This window comes from Cibotium barometz, chromosome 43 (genome assembly GCF_041138505.1).
Source record: "Cibotium barometz isolate CiBa-2024 chromosome 43, ASM4113850v1, whole genome shotgun sequence".
NCBI classification, from domain to species: Eukaryota; Viridiplantae; Streptophyta; class Polypodiopsida; order Cyatheales; family Cibotiaceae; genus Cibotium; species Cibotium barometz.
In genome coordinates, this window is record NC_141088.1 from 14,163,608 (window position 1) to 14,174,876 (window position 11,269).

Sequence of the window (11,269 nt, forward strand, 5' to 3'; positions counted from 1 at the left end):
GTTTGGTTCTCGTATGATAAACAAACGTTATCATTTGGACAAAATATTATTATCTTGTCAGGTAGCAGTCGAATGATTAGCAACCAAAGCGCGAGAAACTGGATATTGATTGATAAAAGTCACTTGAACCATTAGGTCACCTGGGTTACTTGTGATTTTGAACACATAAAATTCTCTTCATAGTGTCCTTTCATGAATGAAAGAGCCGACATGAATAAGTAATTCCCTCACCATAATATCTCACTAAAGCATCCAACTTTGACCCACCAAAATTTTTGAGCTCCTTGCTAGAAGGAAACTTCTATATGTGATCTGAAGGAGCCTATTTTGTAAATTTTTCTTGATGATATTTTGCACGATTAAGTTGCAACCTTGTTATTAGATCTTTAGGAGGAGATTTCAACCCACATTTTCTTTTTGAACCTAACAAGGTAGAAAACTTATGAAATGTCAAGTCTTCCTTTCCAATGTAGTAAGTTGATTGAAATAGATTCAATACTCCTACATCCAGATTATCTTGTTGGTGGTCTAAACCATATTGCAAAGCTTTCTTGCCTTAGTTGAGGGAAAAGCTGGCTCACTTGTGTTGATTAGATGATGCACAACAGCAAACTGCATTTACTTGAATATTGATTGACCCACATGTACCGGATACAACACTTATTCACTTGTTGATAATTTTTTTAAAAGATTTAGTATTGGCATCAAAATCAGCCCATTCAGAAAATATTTCCATGATTACATTTCTAACTTTCAATCAAATTCATTCCCATATTAGCTTTTAATGAACGCATGACTACCATCATAGGCAATAATCTCAAACAGATGAACTAATAATAACTTTTATAGCTTTAAGAACACATGGCCAAAATTCCCAAGGTATAAGCTCTCACTACACAATTTTAGAGTTGAGAGATCCGCATGATGGGCTTTATTTGCGTTCCGTATTAGAAATGCTCCCACCTAAGAATTAAAGGGACTCAGAGAAATGTATAGCTAGATTGCCCATCACTCACATTCATTTGCAAATGAATGAAGATAATCTCTTATGTAATGGGCTAACCCAAATAAAAAAACTACATGTTTCCACCTAAGAGTTAAAAGGAATCAAAGGAGTAGAAGCTAGATTGCCTATCAGTTGCATTCACTTGCAAATGAATGAAGATTCTCTCTTATATAAGAAAATGCAAGTGTAAGGTAAAAGGATCTCTTATATAAGAAAATGCAAGTATAAGGATCTATAGCCTACACACATGAAGCTAACTCATTTTTTTGCATCAACTAATAGATGAAAACTCCCACCGTTTCACTAACCTCAAGCATCAAATCCTTAGTTCATGTTAGGAAAAATTTCACCCTTCCAATTTATGCATGATGTACTACGTCAAGTTACTAGTCAACAATGGCATGAAGACTCTGAGGGGCAAACACTTAGTGAGTAAAGGTTAAAGCATCATGAGTTGTGATTTTAGAGCTTCATGAATGTGATTTGCAAGGCTTTAATTTCAAGCTCCGTGAGTATTAATTGTGAACTCTATGAATGTGAAGGCTAATGCTTCATGAGTTGTGAGTTTAGAGCTTCATGAATGTGATTTTCAAGGCTTTGTTTGAGCTTTGTGAACATGGAGGCTGGCTTTGAATAGAGAGTTAGGTTGTGTAGTTAACATCAAAGCATTATTTGTGCACAATCGTTTATGGTGCTCTCACTTGTATGCATCAATGTTAAAAGGAAGGGTTTCCCTATGCATGCAAAAGCTTATTTTATGCAGCACTGGCCCTCCTTTAGTCTCTTTGCCTTAGTTTTGCAAGTGTTGGGATCAAGTTCTTGTCTATGTATGTGTGTGTGAATGCTTCCTGTAATTGTTAGTATGTATGTGTGTGTGAATAGCCTCTTAAGGCTGGATGTTATACGTGTGAATGTTGTAACCAGTGATGTCAACACATGTGCCATGTGTCACTATTTCGGGGTGTGTGTGTGTGTGTGAGAGAGATAAAATAAATCTCTAAGCTTATAAAAGCATTGTACTTGGTGAAAGATTTACAACATCAATCAATCTAATCATTGTGTGTGTGTCATAAAATAAATCTCTAAGCTTATAAAAGCACTGTACTTGGTGAAAGATTTACAACATCAATCAATCTAATCATTGTGTGTGTGTCATAAAATAAATCTCTAAGCTTATAAAAGCACTGTACTTGGTGAAAGATTTACAACATCAATCAATCTAATCATTGTGTGTGTGTCATAAAATAAATCTCTAAGCTTATAAAAGCACTGTACTTGGTGAAAGATTTACAACATCAATCAATCTAATCATTGAGTTATGTAACACTATGAGCATTGTATTTCTCTCTCTCTCTCTCTCTCTCTCTCTCTCTCTCCACCTCTGTACACACTCACACCATGTTTCATACACCCTTAGGTGTACTTGTGTAACCCTACCCCTAAAATACAATAGTTGGTAACAGAGCTAGAGTTTCTGTGGTTTTAGGGTTTCTGCATTTGTGTCCATCACTGTGAGCATGCTGCTCCTACTATGCCTGCTCTTAGGGTTTCTGTGGTTTTAGGGTTTCTGCATTTGTGTCCATCCCTGTGAGCATGCTGCTCCTACTATGCCTGCTCTTAGCCCAGTTGCCCATGTTGCCATCACCACTAGCTAGCCTTGCTTCGCTTATATGCACCATTACTGCTGTTGTTGGAGCTACCATCCTTCACACCCCCATCTTCATCATCTTCACGACTATCCTTTCTTGTGCTATTCCCCGTCACAAGCTATGACAACAGCAACACACTCTCTGTCACTTCACCATCAGCAGCCTGTACATACGCCCCCACATCAGCATCATATTAGGGTTCTTCAACATTTCCAAAATCAGTTGAAACATGTTAAATTGATGCTACCATTTTAAAATGTTGTTTGTTTCTGGGAATTTTAAAAAATTAGAAACAAATTGGCCAAGCTGGAGCCTCAGCTATCAAATTTTGGGTTTTTTTTTTGAAAAATGAAGAAATTCATTAAATTTCACATGAATATTTATGCAAATCATTTTGTAAACTAAGTTTGTAAACCGAGATTAGACACCACCCATGGGTTATAATCAAGTCATACGACCTTCTCATTATTCATCATGACTTCTCACATGTTCATAGATAAATTCAATGGACAAGGTTTTCATACCTGGCAAATGGAACTAGAGAAAACTTATGGGGTTTAGTGAAAAACACTAATGTTACAACCTCTTCTTCAGCCACAAATGAAGGAGAAGTAAGAACAAGCCAGGATCTTTCATGAGAAGAAAAATCGTATGCCATTATTGCTCTTGGCCTAGGTGATGACTACCTACATTATATTTCTGATCTTGAATCACATGCTGCTAAAGCTTAGGCTAAGAACTTGATGTACTCTCTTTGAGTTACAATTAACATGCCAATCAAATCATGACTTACCTATAGCTACAGTTAAAATCTCCAGTGATGATTGATGATATGCCATGGCAGTGCTTCTCAAAAGCATGCTTGAAGAGTAGTACAACTTGGTCACAACCCTAAAGAATATGGGACCAAAATATACATGATTCAACCTGTAATGAAGTAGGTTTAGGTGCACATGCACATGGGGATTGGGGCCTAGGCACTTGGGCTTAGGGACATTTACATGTGTACTTTTGGGGGCCTTGGGCTATATGAGGCATAGGGCTCATCATGGACATCATACCCCTTTTTGATCATATTCACTTTATAGACATTCATGTCTTCTTGGTGCTCTTGACCAAGTGTTCATGGCCTTTCTTGGCTGTTGCCCTAGAATGGTGACCTACACCCATGTTGTCACTCCATGCTTTTTTTTTCCAGAAAGAAGACTTCTATTAAGTATGAAATTTTTTATAAAATGGAGATTTTACACCAAGCAAGGTGGAGATCTCAACCAATCAGGAACCCTGTGCTGCCAATAGGGTCCCGAATGAGAGGATGTGAAAAAGATACCAATGTCCCATTCTCTCATAAATTGGCCGCGCTTCCTCTCCGCTGCAACCCTCAAAGATCCCTGGATTCTGGCCCAGGTAGCCATAATGGTGTGAATAATATCACTCCAAATCCTGCAAAGACACTGAGAAACAAGAACGGGAGTACCCTCAATGGCCTCAGTGCATCTAGCCTTCTAGATATTCTAGGCTGAGATGCTAGCAATAATCTTCCAAGAACTGTCTAACATCTGTGCCGGAGAGGGACAAAGTGTGAAAGTGGCAAATCCTGAAGACAACACTGTCGAGTAACTCCTTGCCTAACCATAATGGCCAATAGTCCCCTCGAATCTCAGCTGAGGCCTAGACTGTGTCAACCAAATGATAGAACCAAAAGAAATGATAGCATCCCTCTTAATCCTACCAAAGAGGTGTGCAATCGCAGACCAAACCCTCTGTGCTTCCCTCCATTCCCATAAAAAATGGTAAATTGACTCTGAATCTCCTGCACATCTAGGGCATGCTAGGCAAGCACCAGTAACAAACCTCCACTGATTGGTGGCCAGACCACCATGAAGGGACACCCAGATAAAGGAGGAAATCTGTGGCTTCCTATAAGAATGCCACAATCTCCACCAAAATACCCTCTAAATGTCAATCGAAATGCCGTAAGACTCCCAATGGGGTCTAAGAGTAGGGACACTCTGAATGTGTTCCAAGATAAGATGTCTGGCATTCCGCATCATATAACTGAAAAAGGCATGATTTTCAAAGGGTTATAAGCATCCTTCCACTCCCATTCACCGGGGTCCCAATGCAAATGTTTGATAGGGCAGCCACCATACAACCAAAGGCTAACACTCTCTGTGATCATCCGGGGGGGTCAACAAAGACGTGCTTCCCTAACTTGCCAACAACTCTGATTGGACGAATCTGGGGGCCCTCAATAAGGTCCTGCACATCACATCTCTCCAGCTACCATCCATCCTATACAGAAAAAAAGACTGGTACATCATCCTCCCTAAGCAAGGAGAGACCCATAACCTGGAGAGGAACACCTGTCCCAGAAAAAACCCCAAACCAAGAATGATGACGACCTTCCAAAAAGATCCAGTAATCCAGTGGTTGGGAATGGCTGCATCAATATGTGCAATCCTCCAGTTAGAGCCTCTCAAGTGCTGCGTGAAATCCAATATCTGCACCTTGGTGAGGCTCTGAAGCCTCTTCCAAGCCAGCACTGTGGGGCATAGGGTCTCCCAGCTAGCCTAAAGAATATGCATAGCTACCCCAAGAGGCCTACCATGCACATCTAATATCAAATCATTCCACAGAATGGGCTGCCGGTTAGCTTCCTCCATTGAACGCGGGGGGATGTGTACCAAAAAACTCCTTAGGCAGTCCCAGGCCTGTAGGAGGGACCTAACCAGGGGGGACAAAGGGGAGCAGTGAACTACAATCTGAAAAAATAAAGCATGAGCTGAGAGTCCAGTCACCTCTGCGAATAGGGACACACTTCGTGATCTGTTGCATGAGAAAGTCCTTCCATGGCTCAGTGCCTGGAAGAAAGCCCCTAACAACAAGCTTACAGAGCAAAGCCTTACATTGCACCTCAGGGTCAATGATATTCAATCCCCCTTCCTGCTTAGGCTTGATAATGGTTTCGCAAGCAACTCTGGCCGCCCTGGTGTGTGCATTTCCATCAAGCCCTGACCAAAGAAAGTTTCGAATAAGGCGATGAAGCTGGCCAATGCAGCCCTTATGAAAAATCCAGCACAAAGTAATAAACCAAGCCGTGGCTAGCAAAACTTGGTTAACCACCAAAGCTCTAGAGGCCAAGTTGAGCTTTCTCCTACTCCAGTGAGATGAAGTTTGCTTTTAATGCTTAAGAGAACTGGAGAGAAAACTGTTGTGCATGTGAGATGTCAACGCCCACCTGACAACCAAGGTATCTGGCACAACATCCTCTCTCAATCCAAGTAAAACCAACATTTGTACCCAAATTTGCAAGAGGAGAATCACTGATCCAAAAACCAACTGATTTATGCCAATTGATAGTAGCTCCTGCTGCCAAACAGAAGGCCTCCAAGGCTGTCCGGAAAGCACATAAAAAAGCATGTGAAGCCTCAAGGAACAACATTGTATCATTTGCTAACTCAGAGTCCAAAAACTCTTCCTCTGTGCATAAAGGCAGCCCGAGACCCACAACACCAGGGGTAGCCCGAAGAAACCTACTCATAGCCTCAACTACAATGAGGTATAGTAAAGGGGCGAGGGGATAGCCCTACCTCACCGAACGGGAAATCTGAAAATGCTCGCCATGCCCCCCACAAGCTAAAACAGTGCTATGAGCCTCCCTGTATAGGCAGGACACCCCTCTGATCCAGTTTTGGGAAAACCCCATGTGTGCCATAGTGCCCTCCAAAAAATCCCAATCCTCTATGTCATAAGCTTTCTCAAAATCAAAATCAAGCAAAAGAATGGCAAAGAGGTTGCTGACTAGACTTTGCCCACTTGATAGCTTCCCAGAAAGAAAAGATGTTATCAAATATACTCCTTCCTTGGAGGAACCCATTCTGTGTATCATGGATAGTCCTTTGGAGAATCGGCTGCAACCTTATACTCAAGGCTTTAGCTAAGATCTTATATGCAGATCCAAGGAGAGTGTCAGGCCTCCATTGCTTGATGTCAGTCTTGTCCCCACTCTTGGGGATAAGGTGAATCAGCCCCTTCGTGAGAGGAGGTATGGCGGCATTATACCCGACAACCACATTTCTTGAAGGGCAACAGTGATAGCATCTCCAATATGATCCCAAAAAAGAATAAAGAAGGCGGGAGGAGGACCATCATCCCCTGGGCATGAACCATTGGAAAGAGCATGCAGTGCGTGAAGGAATTCATCCTTCGAGAAAGGGGCATCCAGGGAAGAACACATAGCATCTGTAATGAGCCCAGGCATGCACTCCTAAAATTTTTGCTGTGCGACATCTCTCGGAGGAGAGGGCACCTCTGCAGTCAACAAAGACCGATAAAAATTTGAAGCAATTTCCCTTACCTTATCAGGCTCAATCTGAACCTCACCGTGTGAATCCATGCAAGTACCTCACAGAATCCTGCAAGTACCTCACAGAATCCATGCTATGGGAAGGCATGTGTGCTGAAAAAACTCTTTGTTGCATCTGCCACCCATCTGAGTCATCCAAAAAGCCTCTCTCTTGCATGAAACGTGAACTCAGCCCTCCTGTCCATGGCCAACTGCAGCTTTGCTCTAACTGTGGTCAAGAGGTCTGTAATCCAAGACGCATGTGGATGCTTTTCATATTCCCTCTGAAGAGCAGCAATCCTATGCCTAATAGCTCTCTCCTTGTCCAGGCCTCCTTCTTCTTGGACAAGGCAGTGCGCTATGATAACGATGGCTGGTCCTCTCAAGAGCCAATGCAATATTATGATGAGGATCAGGACCGTCACAAGATCTCCATATCTCTCTCATCTCAAGGGACATGTCAGCATCTAGATAAAGAGAGTCAGGGATATAGACACGGGGAGAGGCCGAGCGAGCCCCAGGCTCCCTGAGACACAAAACGACGGGACAATGATTGGATTTGGTGGTGCTAGGCATAATAGCAATGGTGTCTCCTCTGTCTAGGGACCAATCATCCACATAAAATTTGTCCAGATGTGCAAAAATGCTCTCATCCCCGCTCCTGCGGTTATGCCAAGAGAAAGATAAGGAGTTTAGGCTTCTCTGGAAGTCATACTCAGTCTAGCAATCCCTGCCAAAAAAAGAAAGCGTGAACCTCTCCCATGAGGTTTTCTCCAAAGGGTGTAAACCCCCTTCACGTCCACCCTTCTTGTCAGAAGGTTTCTCAACCATATTGAAGTCTCCTCCCACTATCCAATGATCAACCTGGGGAATGACATTTGTAATGGTGTCCTAAAAGGCCACCCTTTCACTATCCAATGATCAACCTGGGGAATGACATTTGTAATGGTGTCCTAAAAGGCCACCCTTTCACCTCTCACGTTAGGTGCATAGATATTCAAGATTCCCAATTTTTGACCCTCATGCATGATCAAGATCCATTGCGTTCTAGCAAGGATGATAACACTGTGCCTAATAACATGAGGCATAACAGATGCTGCCACTGAAATGCAAAGACCCCCTCTAGTACCAACAGCCGAGGACGAGAAGGTGTGGCCATAAAGCATCTTTCCAGTTTTGCCACACTGAGATCTATCCAATTTGTTTTCCTGCAACAAAAGTATATCTATAGACCCTCCTGTACAGCAGGGTGAAGCTGGTCCTTCAGAAGGCGCTTCCTACCACGAGTGGGAAGCCCTCCAAGGCCCTGAAAATTCCATGAGACAATTCTCATGGAAGAGAAGAGGGTTTGACCCCCAATCTAAGAAGATGGGCAGCCTGAGGATGCCTCTCATAATGCTGGAGGACGGGATAATCTATGAGGCAAAGTCCAATGACATGCCCTTGTCCGAGGCCCTGCACAGTACCTGCATATGTACGAGAAACCTGTGCGCCTTGCGGGGCATCAAGGACAATGGCATCATGCTGAAAATCTTGCAATACATGGTCCCCACTGCGTTGAACATCTTGCGTATCGCCCCCTCCAAGTAGAGAGAGGACTCAACAAAATCATCCTGATCTGATATATCATCTCCCTGCAAAGATGCTGAGCTGATACATCCCTTTGCCCAGAAACATCATCTATCTGAGGTAAAAGATCCGAGGAGGTCTTCCCATCAATCGCACCAGGGGGGCGAGCATGAGAGACAGCTCGCCACACCTGGTGGGCTGTAGGACGAGAAGGATCCAAGGGAGGTGGCGCCTGAGAAGCACGCTTGTTGCGAGGCCTCCTATGACCCCAAGCCCGAGGGCAATCTCGAGCAAAGTGACCTTGTTGGTGAAAAACCCAGCACTGATCGGGTTTACCTGCAAACTCCATACGTTGCTTCAAAAAGGACCACTAGGGCCCGTAAGCAAAACATAGTCCTCAAAGAGCTCACTGTCACACGGGCAAGAACCATGACCCTGGGGATAGCATTCGTCGAGGCAGTGACCCCCTGGGCAAAAGATGTCGACAAGGCGTGGAGAGGGGGCACTTGAAGAACCAGCCCAAAGGCAGACCCGATGGCCTCTAACATAAGCCAATATGCACGAGGAAGACCTGGGAATCTGAGAGTAATCGGGGAACGGTTCGGGTCTTCCTCAACAAGGTCAAAATAGCTGGAGTAGGGAAGAAAAAAAACCTTCCTCGGGCCCAATGGCAAAGGGTTGCCCTTCAAAACCTCTGAGGCTACATCCTCATAATCAAAATCCACTTGGAAGAAAGCTCTTCCAAGCAGCCTGACATCTCGAAAGTGTGGAGTGAGGTCGGAATGCAAAGCCGCACACCAGGACCCAATCCCGAGCCTTGAGAGATAGGAAGGGTGAGATCCAAAGATTCTGGCAATGAGGGTCGTTTTAGTCTTTCTCGATTTCGGTGAAGAGGACCGCGAGCTCGGCTTCGAAAAAAACAATGGTTCGCCCCGCCGGCCGAGGGAGAATGATTAGCCATGATGTTAATCGCCGAAGAAAAAGGCCGACTTGAACCCGGATGAGGAGCAATCCAAACAAGGGGAAGAGGTAGGCAAGGAGGCGGAGGAAAGGAAGGGAGGGTGGATAAGGGAAAAGCAAAAAGGAAAGGGAAGCAACAAGGGGGAGGGGAAGATGGTTGGACACACAGGCGAAGATGGGCGGGGGTAGGGCAGCACAACATGGGCTGCGCAGAGGGATGAGGCGGAGGAAGGGGGGGAGGCAGGGAGAGGAGGGGAGGTGAATCAGTGCAAACAGGAGACAACAGCGGGAGGAAGAAGGGCGGGCAGAGGCAGGGGCAAACAACGGTGGAGGAAGGATGGGAGGCGAAGGAAGGATGGGGGCGAAACAGGCATAGAGACGGAGAGGTGCAAGTCAAGGTTCGGGGAGAGGCGCAAGTCAAGGTTCGGGGAGCTAAGCGATCGGGCCAATCTTAAAACGGTGATTTTACTTGCATACCCTCTTTTGAGCTGGAACCATAAATCAGCTCGTCACTCCATGCTTTGAGTGGCCAACTCTAGTCTCTTGCATTGGTATCAAAGCTCTTGGCTTAGATCCCTAGGATCAAAGTTCTTGGCTTAGATTTTTGTTTAGGAAATGAGTAGTGATAATCAATTTTGAATTATGCTTAATCCAATTTTTAGAATGCTTTTTCTTGATCTTGATTAATGATAATCATTTTTAGATTATTATTAATCCAATTTTTTGAAATGTATTTTCTTAATCTTGATTAGTGTTAATCATTTTCGGAATTGATTTTCACACAGTTTTTTGATTTTCTAAATTCTTTTTTGACAAGAATAGCAAAGAAATTTTTATTAATCATTTTTGAATTTGCATTAAACACTATTTTCAAAAACCTAATTCACTTTACTGTTTGATTTCTTGAACTTCTTGATCTTCTTAATCTTGATTTTTTTGAAAATTTTTGAATTAGGTTTACAGAGATTTTAGCAACCAATATTGAGGGATTTTCTTGCATTATCTTGCTTAGAGAGTCAACAATTCTAATTATTAATCCATTAAGCCTTTATTTCTATCATATTTTCCAAAATCTCGGAGTTCTTGGAGCAGATTTACAAGAAATTTGGTTGCTGAAGCAGTTTTGTAGAAATTTCATTGTAGTTTTCAAAGACTGGTGTGTAGACTATCCAGAGTATTCAGATTGCAGAGTTTATGTAGAGTACAGTTTGCTATGTAGAAATCAAGATTGTTGTGCAGAAATTTGATATAGTTTCAAGAAAGTGTGCAAAATCTTAGTGTAGATTTCAAGATTATGTGCAGTTGATACAAATTTTCGAGGATTGGTGTAGATCTACAATGTAGAACAGAGCAATATACAAATTATGCAAATTTTATTGTGCTGAAAGCAAATCTTGACATAGAAACAAAACAGTAAGTGATTCTTGATCAAATCTTTATGATCTTGATACTTTCTTGCAAAGAAAGTAGACAGAGATTATCAAATCTTTATGATCTTGATACTTTCTTGCAAAGAAGATAGACAGAGATTCCAAATCTGTTGGAGTAGCACAATCTACACAGATTAGTACAAGTGTTACAATTTCGAGTGCAGAAATTCAAAATGTTTGTTGATTAACACTATGTTTGCAAGCATGGCCTTGCTGGGAATTGAACCCAATCCACTGGTGTGAGCCAGTGTGCCCCATACACCACAAGGTTCTTATAACTTGCATACAAGGTTCCTTGAGCATGAAG